The sequence below is a fragment of the Hemicordylus capensis genome, chromosome 5, assembly GCF_027244095.1.
Source record: "Hemicordylus capensis ecotype Gifberg chromosome 5, rHemCap1.1.pri, whole genome shotgun sequence".
Lineage (NCBI taxonomy): Eukaryota > Metazoa > Chordata > Lepidosauria > Squamata > Cordylidae > Hemicordylus > Hemicordylus capensis.
Genome location: NC_069661.1, coordinates 1,278,320 through 1,293,149, shown reverse-complemented (window position 1 = coordinate 1,293,149; position 14,830 = coordinate 1,278,320).

The following is a 14,830-nucleotide window of genomic DNA, read 5'->3' as shown; positions in this document are numbered from 1 at the left end:
GCACCTGCTCCTTCTGGGGGAGTGTAACCCCATCCAGCACAGGAAGATCTAACTTAACTTTCAGATTCTGAGCCCCCATAATGAGCACCTCTGTCTTGCTTGGATTCAGTTTCAATTTGTTATCCCTCATCCAGCCCATTACTGCCTGTAGGCAGGCATTTAGAGAATGAGTGCCATTTCCTGAAGATGAAAAGGAGAAGTAGATTTGGGTGTCATCAGCATACTGATAACACCCAGCATCAAACCTCCTGATGACCTCACCTTGTGGTTTCATGTAGATGTTAAAAAGCATTGGTGACAGAATGGAGCCCTGAGGGACTCCATATAGCAGCTCCCGTTTTGAGGAGCAACTGTCACCAAGCTCCACCATCTGGAATCTACCTGAGAGATAGGAACGGAACCACTGAAAAGCAGTGCCCCCTATCCCCAACTCCCCCAGGCGATCCAGAAGGATACCATGGTCGATGGTATCGAACGCTGTCGAGAGATCCAGAAGAACCAGCAGAGTCACACTCCCTCTGTCGATTCCCCGGTAAAGGTCATCCATCAGGCCGACCAAGGCTGTCTCAACCCCATAGCCAGCTCTAAAGCCAGTTTGAAATGGGTCTAGATAATCAGTTTCCTCCAAGACTGCCTGGAGCTGGTCAGCCACCACCCTCTCAACCACCTAGCCCAACCAAGGGAGATTGGAGATTGGCCTGTAGCTGTCCATCGCTGAGGGGTCCAGGGAAGTCCTCCATCTCCTCCACTTTCATCTCAGCAGACTCAGCCAGCAATACGCCACGGAGGTGCAGTCTCGGGTAGTACCTGTACAGTGTCTCAGGTATTTTGTAATTGATGCACATTCCTTCAGAATTTTCCAGGTGTGCATCAGCCTCCTCCCCTACCTTATATTCAGGGAACTTGCATTTTTCCACTGGTGCTGCTGGGGTAATCAATTGAAGAATGATCCCTTTATTAATCTGTGCCATCTCAGCCTTGTGGGAGAACTGAGCTTTCCTCTGCTCCACTGCTAGTCTTTCTCTTTCTCTTTTTAGTTTATCTGCTTCCATTTCCATTCTCTTGAGTGCCACTTGGAACTTCCCAAATTCAAGATTTTTCAGGGTTGTTTCTGCACTTTCATCGTGCCTTTCCCGGGTCACTGTGTGACTGAAGCTGGACCTCTTCACCATTTCCTCCTGAAGCTAGCAGATCTGACCTCAGTCACTCATGTGTTGATAACATACAGATTGGACTACTGCAATGTGCTTTATGTGGGTCTGCCCTTGGAGACTGTTCAGAAGCTTCAGCTGGTTCAGAATGCTGCCACAAGGATGCTCATGGGTGCAAGTCGCTTCACAAGTATTACACCCATCCTGCGTCAGCTTCATTGGCTACCAGTCCACTTCCGGGCTAGATTCAAGGTGCTGGTATTGACCTTTAAAGCCTTACATAGCTTGGGGCCAGGGTACCTGTCAGACCACATTCACCCATATGAATCTGCAAGGGCCCTCCGCGCATCAACTCAGGCCCTGCTCATGGCCCCACCACTAACAGAGATCTGGTTGGCAGGGACTAGAGATAGGGCCTTTTCAGTTGTAGCCCATTGGCTTTGGAACGCCCTCCCAGAAGAGCTTCGCCATGCTCCCTCCCTCAGTGTTTTTAAAAAACATCTTAAAACACACCCTTTTAAAGAGGCTTTTTAATGCTCAATTTTGTGTGTGTGCTATATCTGGTGGGTTCTTTGGGTTTTTATAATTTTCAATTTTTAGCTTTTAAAATAATCTTTAATTTGAACTTAATAATGATGTTCAGTGTCCTCCACTGCAGGGTTGGTGTTCTTTACACTCTTTCCTCCCCTAAGGAGCATACAGGCTGACTCTCATTCCTAGCACTACCCTGACTGTCTGTTGTTTCCTGAGAGCTAGAAATAAAACAAACTGTCCACTTGCTTTGATCTGTCTGCAAACTCTTCCTCCCTCTTTTCCTTTCTTACAATTGAGGGGAAAAGGCCAGGAGAGAAAAGTGTAGGGGAGGATCATTCTTGGCACTCTCATTCACTGAGGGTTGCCCCCATGTTCTTCCTGTTTCCTTGCAACAAAGACCCCACTGGGCTGGCACCATGTAACCATCAAATGCGGGGAGGGGGGTACACCATCCCCCCTCTGGCTGTGAGGGGTCACGATGGGGCTGCCACCACCCACTTTTTAATATAAGCAGATTAACCCTTCCAAGAGAATATTCTGGGAGCGTAAAGTGGGAAACCCCTCCCTACAAGAAAGGCTTGAGCAGTCTGAGGCCTTCAAGAGCATGTGACCAGGGCAGGACCCAATAAGGAGTGACACTCTATAGCAACAACAAGGTTTTATTAATAATTGGATGAAAAGAAGAACTATAGAGGCATCCACACCATTGTGTGAATGGGTTCAAAAAACCCGGGCCGCCAATGAAAAGGGCCGCCAAAGCCCACACGGAGGTGTGGCTTTGGCTCCGGAGAGCCCCAAGCAAACTCTCCCCTGCCCACGCCCAGGCTCTGGAGAGCCCCCAGTGAGCTTTCCCCTGTCCTTTTCAGGCAGCCTTTGCCACCTGACAGCCTTTTATTTCCATTTCTCTCCCTCCCGCGAGGGAAGAAAAGGCAAATGCTGCCTGAAATGACAGGGGGAGAGCCTGCTTGAGCTATCCCAAGCCTGGGCCACGTCCCTTATGCACATGAGGTCACACGCACGGGGCATGGCTTGGGCTCTGTCATGCGCACGGGACATTGCTAGAGGGGCCGCCGGGTGGGGCCAGACTCAGGCCGCTGTTTGGCTCTGCGCCTGGAGGCATCACAGTTGCTGCTTCCATGCAAGTAAAACCCTCCCCCAGAAACTACAAGAACCATGCAGTCATATCCAAGCACTTAAACAAGAATACATTCCCTGATGGGTCTAGTTAAATGGGTCCCTCTCCTTCCTACTTACTAGGGATGTGCTCAAAGCATTTCAGCACCTCCATTTTGAAGCATCAAAATGCTTTGTGCTGCCCCAACCAAATTGTTTTGGTGGGGGCAAGCTGGTCACTTTAACTGGAGGAAGGCAGGTCTAACCTGCCCCTCCGTTGCTCCTCCGCCAGCCCCAGCTGTCCCAGCATGGCACTGTTTGTATTAAACAGCCGGGCTGTCTGTTTTTAAAAGCCATGTTACTCTGGCTGAATCAGTTCCCTGTTCCCAGCAGCCTTTGGGCAGCGTCTGGAAGGAAATGGTGTCAGAGCATATATAGATGCTACCTTGAGTGGTCTGCAATACCAGGCAGACCATGCAAGATGGTGTCTGTACATGCTCAGATGTGATGAATGGCATCTGCACATGCTCAGATGTGTGGGAACTGATGCAGCCAGAGCAGTGTGGCTTTTTCAGGCAGACAGTCCAGCTGCTTAATACAAACAGCACCACACTGAGGTGGTGGGAGGCGGTGGCAGTGGAGTAACGGAGGGGCAGGTAAGACCTGCCTTCCTCCAGTTAAAGTGACCTCTTTCTGCCCTCCTCAGATGTGCACAAAATGCTTCGGGCACATCCCTACTACTTCCAGGTAAGGAACTTCCAGCTGATTCCCAGCCCAAGGCTGTTAGTCTCCCCTTTCCTTGCAGTAGTTGCTGATCAGACCTGACTCAGAGGCCTCCAGGGAAGAACTGAACATACCCCTCTCCTAACCCTTTGTCCAGTCAACCCTGCCCCTCACTCTGGACTGGGCCACAGGGATTTGATTCTCCCAGGCTTTCTTCCTTAATTGAGGAAGCCAACTGTGGATAGGATTGCCATATTCTGGCTTTCCAAACCTGGGTGCCTAATTTGCATATTATGTAAATTGGCTTGAAAATAATTTTTGAGAAGTATAGTGACTGCACATTTTGCTCCATAAATCCACTTCTACAAAGGCTAGATCTTAGCTTTTTAGGAAGGAAGGAAGGAAGGAAGGAAGGAAGGAAGGAAGGAAGGAAGGAAGGGCGGAAGGAAGGGCGGGCTGAAATCCGGGCGAATCTGGGTGGGCCAAGCAATGTGGGTGAGATGCTTAAAATCCGGGTGCAGCTCAGAATTTCGGGGGGCATGACAATTCTAACGGTGGAAGAATGAGTTGTAGAGCTCTTGGTTTTTGTAAAACCCTTGAATTGTAAATAAATTGATGTTCCCAAACCTATTCTTGTTGATAAGTCCTTGTATTATTGCAAAGATATTCCTAAAACTCTTCTTATTGTAAATAGTATGTATAAAATAGTATGTATAAAATGCTTGCAAAGTCTCTATGTTGTAAAGAATGCTGGCAGGGTCAAAGGCCTGCTGTTTATTTTAGTTTCACATTTAGAATGTCAGTTGGACAGTTTGGTTTTTGGAGGGAAGGGATGTTTTGGGAAATGGAGGGAACTTTGTTTGGATTGGATTGTTTTATAACAACTGTTGGGACAATTTGCATATATATATATATAGAGAGAGAGAGAGAGAGAGAGAGAGAGAGAGGAGGCTGCTTTATCAGGGAGTAAGTCAGAAGTCAGAAGGGAGAGTTCCACTTTTGAGAGTTGGAGAGTCCTGGAGAATCAGAGCTGGAGTCACAAATGAAGTTGGAGTTGAACATTGCAAAACTGAAGGAACCGAATCCAGTCCAAGTGGAGGAGCTGAGGCCAGGCGGAGAGAATCAGTGCTGTGGCTGGCTGCAGCAAGAGCTGAAATCGCCGAAGAACCAGGCTGGGTGGAACCCCAGGCCTCTTCTGTGGCCAGGACACAAGAGAAGGAAGACGCCAGAGTTGCTAAAGGGCTCACCAAGGGCTCTAAGTTAGGGCTCAGTGAGAGTCAGATTAGTGGATGCATTTCTGACCACATTGGGGTTGCTCCCTATGCTCTTTTGGTCTATTGTTTTGTTACTAAACTTCAATCAACTTTTGATTGAACGAATAGCAAAGTAAAATGTCTTGTTTATAGAAAAAGTGTAGCTTCTGTTTCTCCTCTAGGCCTTACCACTCTACCAAAGTTTGTTTTTGCAACAGAAATTGAAAGACAGTTGTGGTAGACTCAGCCTGAAGCACAAAGGTCTACTTGGTGGCAGCGGTTAAAAGGGTAAATTGTCAGGGGGATCATCTGTGTCTTGTGGTACCCCAGCGGGGCAGATCCTCCACACGTGGTGGCAAGCGGTGGGATAGGCAGCTCTTCCTTCACCCTCACCCTCCAAGCAATGGCTCTATGAAGTCCTCGTCCTCCTCAGGCCTGACTCTCACTGCAGGGGTCCTGCTGCTGCTCATCAGCAAGCATGGAGGTTGGGCTGAGCCTTCGCCTTGGCCGGCCTGGCCGCCCCACCTTCCCCTGCTGCAGAGACGCGAGGGGAGCTTGAGGAGCAACTCAGGATCAGGGCCACAGAGGAACGCCTCGGCCTGAGCAGCCCCCGGGGGCAACTTGGATGGCCTTCACCAGTGGAGCAGCATCAGTGCTGAAGGGCAGCCAGTCCCAGAATGGGACTCCAGCGGGGAGCTCATGCGTTTGCTATCAGCCCCAATGCCAGGGGGGCTAGAGAGTCCTGATAAGCGGGGCTGGGGGCACAAAGAAGGCACTGCTGCCTCTCGTTTCAGAAGCTCTGTTTCTCTCCCACCACTGCCCTGTCCAAGAGCCGTGCTGCTGGCAGGCTGGCCATCCGTCAGGTAGAGCTGCACGGTTAACCACACAGCTCCACCTGATGAATGGGCAGCCTGCAGGCAGTGCAGAGTGGGAAAGAGAGGAGCAAACAGAGCTCCTGACATGAGAGGCAGATGTGCCTCCTTTGGTTCCCTCCCTGGCTTGTTAGGACGAGTCCCTTCTGCCAGAGACCCTCCAGGTCTCGGCTCCCTCTCCAGGAGGAAAAGCAGGCAGCACTGCAGCAGGGACCCCTCCTCCAGCAGGAGAAGGACTGTACAGAGGCCACAGTCCTGCTGTGAAGGGGACCGAGCCAAGGAAGAGTTGCTGATGCACCAGCCACCCAGCCCGAGTCTCCAAAAGCACTTGCTAAAAATATGCCGAGTTGTCATTTCTTCCGCCGGCAGCTCACAGCCACGCTCAGCCCAGCACTCAGTGTTAATGAGCAAGGATTAACGGAGTAATTGGCCAGCAGAACTCAGGCCAAGCATCCGAAAAGGCCAGGCTCTGCTGGCTCAGATCCAGCGAGGCGAGGCAAGGCAAGGCGAGGCGGGCTGCAGCGGGCCACTCGAGTCACCGCTTGCTGATCTCCAAGCCCCGAGTCAGATCAGCAGGTCAGGAATGAAAGAGGCACAAGGGGACGCTGGGTGCCCAAGAACACCAGGAGAGCCTGGCGGCTGGATCAGGCCCAGGGAGGCCTCGCTAGTGCAGCCTCCTGCTTCCCACAGTGGCCCACCAGGCCAGACAGCCAGGAGGCAAAGGGCGCCCTCCCCAGTGGCTGTTGCCCCCGAACCAGGAGGTCGCCTAGAGCCACCATCCAGGGAGTAGTCGTCGTCCCCACCAGAGCTGTCCTCCGTGACTGGGTGGGCACGTGCCTCCGGCCGGGTCAAGGACAGACAGGAACACCCACCCACACCTACCCTGGGTGCAGCTCTCGCCTGGCCTGGAGCCTGCGAAGGGGCCACTGTCAGCACCTCCGGGCGCTCCTTGCCGCCCACGGGGCCCCAAAGGTATGCCAGCCCGGACCCTGCAGCTCCCCAGGTCAGAGCCTTGAGTGCGGTGGAATAGCTCTGGGAGGGAGGGGGGGCCCCTCATGGGCCCCTGAGCAGGTGAGGACGTGTGGGGCAGCCCGGGATGGTGATTTGTCACCCTGTTGAATGTGGAGGTGGGTGTCCAAGTCCTCCTTGGCCAGGGGTGCCAGAACCCCCCCTGGAGCTGGCCCTGTTGGGGCCTTGAATGGAAGAAGGACCCGGAGTGAAGCTGGCAGGCAGCACCGCACTGCTGAAGGAGTCTTGCTCCAATACTAGGCGGGCAGCGGCGTGATGGGTGGCCGCTCAGAAATCAGCCCCACGCCACTCCCTGGAGCCCACTCCTAGGAACAACCGGTGGGGGGGGGGGCGGCGGCGGGAATTGTTAAAATGGCTCAGAAGCATGGGGACGTGGCAGCGAGAGCACCACCTACTTCCCATCCGCAGGTGTGCGTGTTGCGCGCGGGGGGGGGGGGGCTCCTCTCCGGTGAACGCCGTGGTAGCCCTGTTCAGATGGGAAGGTCAACAGCGCCCTCTGCTGCCAAGAGGTTGGTTAGCGCGTATCTCCTCCACACACTTCCTTCCCCTCCGTGGACTGCCGCTTTGCACCCGCTTGAAGGAGCCTTCTGGCGAGGCTTTTCCTTTCTCCCTCGCCTGGGAGTCTGGAGTTTGACCGGGGCAGCAAGCTGGATAAACCCAAGACGCAGCTGGGAGGCATAAACAGTGTTAGAAGCCCTGCCCTGCGCGCTATGCAGAAAGGCAGCAGCGTTCAGGACACGCCTCACAGCGCAGAGGTTTTATTTAGGCTCAAGGAGGCGATCCCTGGACTGCCTCTGGCTGGAGCGCTGGAAACACTGTCCCAAGGCCCGGCTCCCTGCCTGTCCCCACCCCACCCGCCTGCACAATGAGGATGGAGAGGCGGCATTCATGGCCATCCACCCCACGGCCCTCCCCCCCCTTCACCCCTGCCCCTCTTGGCTTCCATTACATCAGCCAATTAGTTGGCCAGAAAAAGGTTAATAGAGGTGAACCCCGCCCCCCCCGCCTTGCAGCGCCTGCTGCTGGGAGGGGCCATTAAGGCGGGCTTTCTCACGGGGCCGGGCTGCTGGAGGCGGGTTCTTGTGGCATCGGGCAGTTGACCTGTCAGTCAAGGAGGCCACAGAGTGGGGGGGGGAGCTCCTGGAGGGAAGAGGAGGAAGGCCGGACGGGCAGGAGGGGACCCTCCTCTCTCAAGGTCTTCACGCCCGACGTTTAGTTCGCATCTCCTCCAGAATGGAAGTGTGCCTTCACATATCAGCCAAATTTGCCCCAAAGTCCCTCCACTACAGGGTCCCTGCACTATTGTTCACACACAATTTGGGTTTTTCCTTGCATGTTAAGAGTGTAACCTGATTTATATCCAGGGTAAAAAAAATCCACTTTTTGCATCGTTTCTAGGGGGCAAGGTCGAACTCACAGTAAAGCTCACAGTAAAGCCTGCTGTCTGGGAAAGCTCCTGGTAGGAAGGGAGGGTGTTGGAGGGCGAATTGACCCATGATGGGTTTTGTGATTAATTAGCAGAGCACTAAAGAAGCTACCCACTCCAGTTACAGAGTAGAATGCAGAGTTTAGGTGGCCATTTGGAAAAGACAGATGGAGATTCTTGTCAAATCTAAATACTAAGTAGATTTACTGGTGAAGTACACTTTAGATCCCCCCTGCCCCAAGTCCTGCTATGCTGCCTCATTGTGGCGGGGGGTGGGTGTTCCTGAGAGGGCTGAGTGAAATATGCCGGGAGGTATACTCCCAGTAGGGCCACCCAAAGCGCAAAGGTCATCCCAGCTGCCCAGCTGAAGCAAGCAGGCACCTATATTGGGCAGCAGCAATATAGGAAGGTGCTGGAGGTGGACGATCACTTCAATGACAACTACAAAGGCATCATCTCACACTGTGTGGGAGAAGGCAATGGTAAAGCACTCCTGTATTTTACCAAGAAAACCACATGGATAGACAAAATGGAATGATTGTTGATGTAGTGCCAGATGATGGTCCCCTCAGGTCGGATGGTACTCAACATGCTACTGAGGAAGAGCTGAGGATCTCTCAGGGTATTGATGGTGTTTATGATGCGGTTAGACTAAAGCCTTTGGATGTCTAGCTGCTGATTTTGCCATGTGGGGAAAGAAAATCCGAAGCTGCAAAGACAGAATCACAATGGGAGCGTGGAATGTAAGAAGCAGGAATATGGCAAAGTTCAACACAGTGAAAGATGAAATGAATTGACTACAGATTGACATCTTGGGCATCAGTGAATTAAAATGGACTGAAATGGGGCACTTTCTGTCAGAAAACCATACCATTTACTACTCAGGACACGAAAACCAAAGAAGGAATGATGTTGCTTTCATAGGAAGGAAGGATATAGCAATGACAGTACTTGGATACAATGCAGTCAGTGACTGACCGACTAATATCAGTTAGATTTCGTGGACAACCCTTTAACATGACAGTTCTTCAGGTCTATGCCCCAACAACTGATGCAGAAGAAGAGGAAGTTGATGAGTTCAACTCCAGCTCAAGTCCAGTCTGAAATTGACAGAACATGCAAGCAAGATGTGATGCTGGTGGTTGGAGACTGGAATGCCAAAGTTGGAAAAGGGAAGGAGGAAAACACAGTCGGCTTATATGGCCTAGGAAACAGAAACAAAGCAGGAGAACAACTTATTAGTTTCTGCCAAGCCAATGACCTCTTCATTGCTATCACATTCGTCAAACAACCAAAGCGGTGCCTATACACGGATGGAGTAAATAGAAATCAAATTGATTACATTATTGGTGCAACAAGGTGGGAAAGCTCAGTTATAACAGCAAAGACATGGCTGGGGGCCGATTGTGGAACCGATCACAAACTGCTCATGTGCAAGTTCCAAGTCAAGCCAAAGCAGAAAAACAAAGCTATCCAGCTCCCACGATATGATCTTGAGAATGTACCAACCATTTTCAAGGAGAACATCAGGAACCGCTTTGACGTTCTGAACCTCATTAAGAACATAAGAACAGCCCTGCTGGATCAGGCCCAAGGCCCATCTAGTCCAGCATCCTGTTTCGCACAGTGGCCCACCAGATGCTGCTGGAAGCCACAGGCAGGAGTAGAGGGCATGCCTTCTCTCCTGCCATAACTCCCCTGCAACTGGTTCTCAGAGCCATCCTGCCTTTGAGACCAGAGGTGGCCCACAGCCCTCTGACTAATAGCCATTGACGGACCTCTCCTCCATGAAGTTATCCAAACCCCTCTTAAAGCCATCCAGGCTGTTGGCTGTCACCACGTCCTGTGGCAGAGAGTTCCACAAGTGGAACATATGTTGTGTGAAAAAGTACTTCCGTTTGTTGGTCCTAGACCTCCTGGCAATCAATTTCATGGAGTGACCCCTGGTTCTACTGTTGTGTGAAACAGAGGGTAGGGATAAATGGAGAGTTTTCACAATGGAGGGAAGTAAGAAGTGGGGTCCCCCAGGGATCTGTACTGGGACCGGTGCTTTTAAATTTATTCATCAATGATCTAGAAGCCGGGGTAAGTAGCGAGGTGGCCAAATTTGCAGATGATACCAAACTCTTCCGGGTAGTGAAATCCCAAACGGATTGTGAGCAGCTCCAAAAGGATCTCTCCAAACTGGGTGAGTGGGCAACAAAATGGCAAATGCAGTTCAATGTTAGCAAGTGTAAAGTGATGCACATTGGGACAAAAAACCCCAACTTCAAGTATATGCTGATGGGATCTGAGCTGTCGGTGATGGACCAGGAGAGGGATCTTGGGGTCGTGGTGGACAGGGAACCAGAGGAACTGTGGAATAAAATCAAAGACGTTGATAAGGACAAATGTGAAGAGAGGCTGCCAAAGACCAAGCAACAGAAGAGAACAAAATGGATGTCACAACAGATGGTGGAAATTGCCAAGAAGAGGAGCGAAGCCAAAGTCAAGAAAGATAAAGGCTTCACAAAGGAACTTAATAGGGAATTTCAGAAAGCTGTTAGAAGAGACAAGGAGCAGTACTACAATAACATCTGTGAAGACCTTGAGAATGGAAATCAACACGGAAAAACAAGTCAAGCTTTCCAAAAGAGCTCTGAACTCAGAGGGAGGTTCTAACCTTGAATCAGTATGTTAAGGGATGCTAAAAGACAGATAGTAACTGATTCAGAGAAGACCAAACAGAGATGGAAGGAGTATACTGAAAACCTGTACAGCAGGGACGTCAACATCCAAGATACTCTAGAAGATGTTCCCTACTTGCAAGAACCTTTAGTACGGGAAGATGAAGTTAGATCAGCACTCCAGTCATTACCAAGTCGGAAGGCTACAGGAATTGATGGAATAGCTATAGAAATATGGCAGGCAACATAAGAAGAATCAGTCAAGGCTCTAACCAAACTATGCCAGCAAATGTGGAGAATGACAGAATGGCCAACAGATTGGAAGAGGTCAGTCTACATACCCATACCAAAGAAAGGAGACTTAAAGGATTGCACAAACCGTCGCACAATATCCTTAATTTCACATGCTAGCAAAATAATGCTCAGGATCATCCAACGCAGATTAGAGCCCTACGTGGAAATGGAAATGCCGAATGTTCAAGCTGGTTTCAGAAAAGGCTGGGGAACAAGAGACATCATTGCTAATGCATGCTGGATGATTGAGAAAGCCAAAGAATACCAAAAAGAAGTCAATATATGCTTTATTGACTACAGAAAAGCTTTTGATTGCATCGACCATGTCAAGTTGTGGAATATCCTTAGGAAAATGGGCATCCCAGAACATCTCATAGTTCTCATAAGAAACCTATACACTGGACAGGAAGCTACAGTCCAGACAGAACATGGCAAAACAGACTGGTTCCAGATTAGCAAAGGAGTAAGACATGGCTGTATACTTTCTCCCTCTTTATTCAATTTATATGCTGAATATATACTGAGAGAAGCTGGATTGGAAGAAGATGAGCGTGGTTTTAAAGTTGGGGGAAGAAACATCAATAACCTGCGCTACGCTGATGACACCACTCTGATAGCCGAGATCGCAGATGATCTGCAAGCTCTAGTAATGAAAGTCAAGGAGCACAGTGAATAAATGGGACTACAATTAAATGTCAAGAAGACTAAACTAATGACAACAGGTATAGCAACCAGCCTCAGAATTGACAATGAAGACACTGAAGTGGTGGATAGCTTCTGCCTTTTAGGATCAACCACCAACAGTAAAGGATCCAACAGTCAAGAAATATGCCGCAGACTAGCACTTGGTAGGGTAGCAATGAAGGCCTTGGAAAGGATATTTAGATGTTGTGATGTGTCTACACCTACAAAGATTAGAATCGTTTGGACAATGGTTTTCCCCATGACACTCTATGGATGCGAAAGCTGGACTTTGAAGATGCAAGATAGAAAAAGCATTGACGCTTTTGAACTTTGGTGCTGGAGAAGACTTTTGAGGATACCATAGACAGCCAGGAAACCAAACAAATGGATCATGGAACAAATCAATCCAGAATTTTCACTTGAGACACAAGTGACCAGGCTCAAACTATCATACTTCAGACACATTATGCAAAAACCCAGCTCACTCGAGAAATCCATAATGCTGGAAAAAGTTGAAGGAAAGAGAAGAAGATGATGACCAGCAGCAAGGTGGATGGACTCGATTATGACAGCAGTGAAGGTACCACTGAGAGACCTTAAAGGCCAAGTTGAAGACAAATCATCCTGGAGAGAATCTATCTATGTGGTCGCTAAGAGTCGACACCGACTTAACAGCACTTAATCACTCAATCACACTTTGGATAGCAAAGACCTAATCCTATCTATAAGCTACATAATGAATAGGTAGGGAGAGAGAGAGATGTTTGCATCTGCTCTCCAATAGGAAAGGGAGGGATTCAGGCTCATCACAGGAAATGCCTGAAGAGTCAAGGCAGGGGTCATAGAGTAGAGGTAAAGCAGGGACAGGTAAGGAGATCCTCACTAGCTACCTCTACTTCCAATGCCCCTAGTGCTCATTAGGATAGTTGGTGCAAAAGGTCAATGCACTGGAACTCCATCTCTGACACCACTTCTCATCGCCTGTCATACCGGCTCACGACTCCCATCTTCTCACAAAGCATCTGGAATCTGTCTTTGGACAATGGTTTGGTTAATCCATCTGCCAGCATCTCTTCTGTTGGGCAGTACTCCAACTGGACCACCCCTTTCTCTTGCAAGTCTTCAACATAGTGAGACTTTATGGGAATGTGCTTATTTTGAGACTTCATCTTCTCCATTTGGGAGATCTGGATACAACTTTGGTTTATCCTCAAACATCACTGTGGGCTTTGGTTCCTTGATCCCAAAGTCCAATAGTAGTTGGTGTATCCACATTACTTCTTTGCATGCTTCAGCTGTGGAAATGTATTCAGCTTCTGTGGATGATTGCGCAACAAGTGACTGCTTGTGGCTACTCCAATTTATGGCTCCATCTCCATACAAGAACAGGTGTCCACTTGTGGATTTGCGATCTGTTCTGTCTTCACCTCAGTCCGAATCCATGTATCCCACTAGTCTGGGATTGCTACTTGCTGGAATCTCCAACACAAGGTGTGCTGTGCCCTTTAGGTATCTTCCCAGTCTTTTGACTGCAATCCAATCATTATTGGTTGGTGCACTTACTTTTCTGCTCAGGAGTCCCACTGCTGAAACAATATCTGACCTTGTTACTGTGGCGATATACAAGCTTTCCAATTGCCTTTCTGTATTGATTGTTGGCTGGTAAATGCTTGCTGTCTCCACCTTGCTTCCAGAAATTTGCATCAATTGGTGTGCTGATTTCATTGGCATCTGTCAGTCCCAGGTATTCTAGAAAATCTTTTATCTTCTGCTTCTCATTGAGAAGGAACGTCCCATCCCCTTCTCTTTCCATTTCGATGCCAAAGTACTAGGATATGCTTCTGAGTTCCTTCACTTCTATTTCTTTGTTCAGATGCTGTACAATCTCATGGCTGTCTTGTTTTTCCTCATATGCAGTAATCAAGTCAGGATGTTAGCCCATCTACTGTATTGTCTCTGAATCTTGAATACAGGCAGGGGCCAGCTTTTCCTTGTGTGAACCCCTCCTTAAGTAGCAGTTGCTTCAGTTTCTCATTCCACGCTCTGGCTGCTTGCTTTAAGTTATAGATGCTATTTATTTATTTATTTATTTATTTATTTATTTATTTATTTAGCATATTTTTATGCCGTCCAAAACGCAAATTCTCTGGGCAGTTTACAAGAGAATAAAAACAACCAATAAAAAGATTAAAACATTTCAACAATTAAAATTTAAAAGTTAAAACTATTAAAACACAATTACAACACAATTAAAACAGTATCTAATTAAACCTTTATTTCCAGGTTCCTCAAAACCTGGTGGCTGTTGCCAGTCTGTGAAGACAATACTGAGCTAGCTGGACCAAGGGACTGACTCAATATATGGCAGCTTCCTAGGTTCCTAAATGCAGTCTTTACATCCAAGTGGTCAACTTGCATCTTTCTGGCTGCTGCCACGCTGAGCAAGGTCAGAGAGCACTTCACACACAATTCAGGTTTCCCCCTCCATATTAGAACCTAGCCCAATTTATGTCTGGGGTTAAAAATTCCTCTTTTTGCGTATCCATTATGCCCCAAATTTGCAGTGAAGCCTCCCGATAAACCCGCTGTAAGGCCTGCTGTCTGAAAAGCCTCCTGGTAGAGGACCAGGGCATATGCCAGGAAGCCCCTGCTCTGCAAGCTCACTTGTTGAAGAGAGGGTGGTGGTGGTGGTGGTGGTGGCCAGAAACTGAAGCTCAGATGGGTTGGGGGGGGGGGTCTTCATTATTGTGAGACATGACCATAACCTGACCTTCATTGCTTTGGCAAAGAAATGCATTTATTGTGCAAATGCATTCCAGCTTTTTCAAGTGGAGTTGAGCCCTGCAAACGGCTGAAGACTTTTGGCCCTCCGGCTCTGAATCACTGCAGCATTCCGTACATTGGCACTCAATAAATACTAAATAGTAACAGGCAGTAACTGTGGTGGTTAAGCAGGTATTTAGCTGCACATTTTTATTTCAGCGCTGTGTGCTTTCATCTCAAGTGCCTCAGATACTGCTCTATTTTTAGAGGCCATATTTGTTGGTGGCTTCCAGTGCCAGACTGACAGCCCCACCAAGGCCAA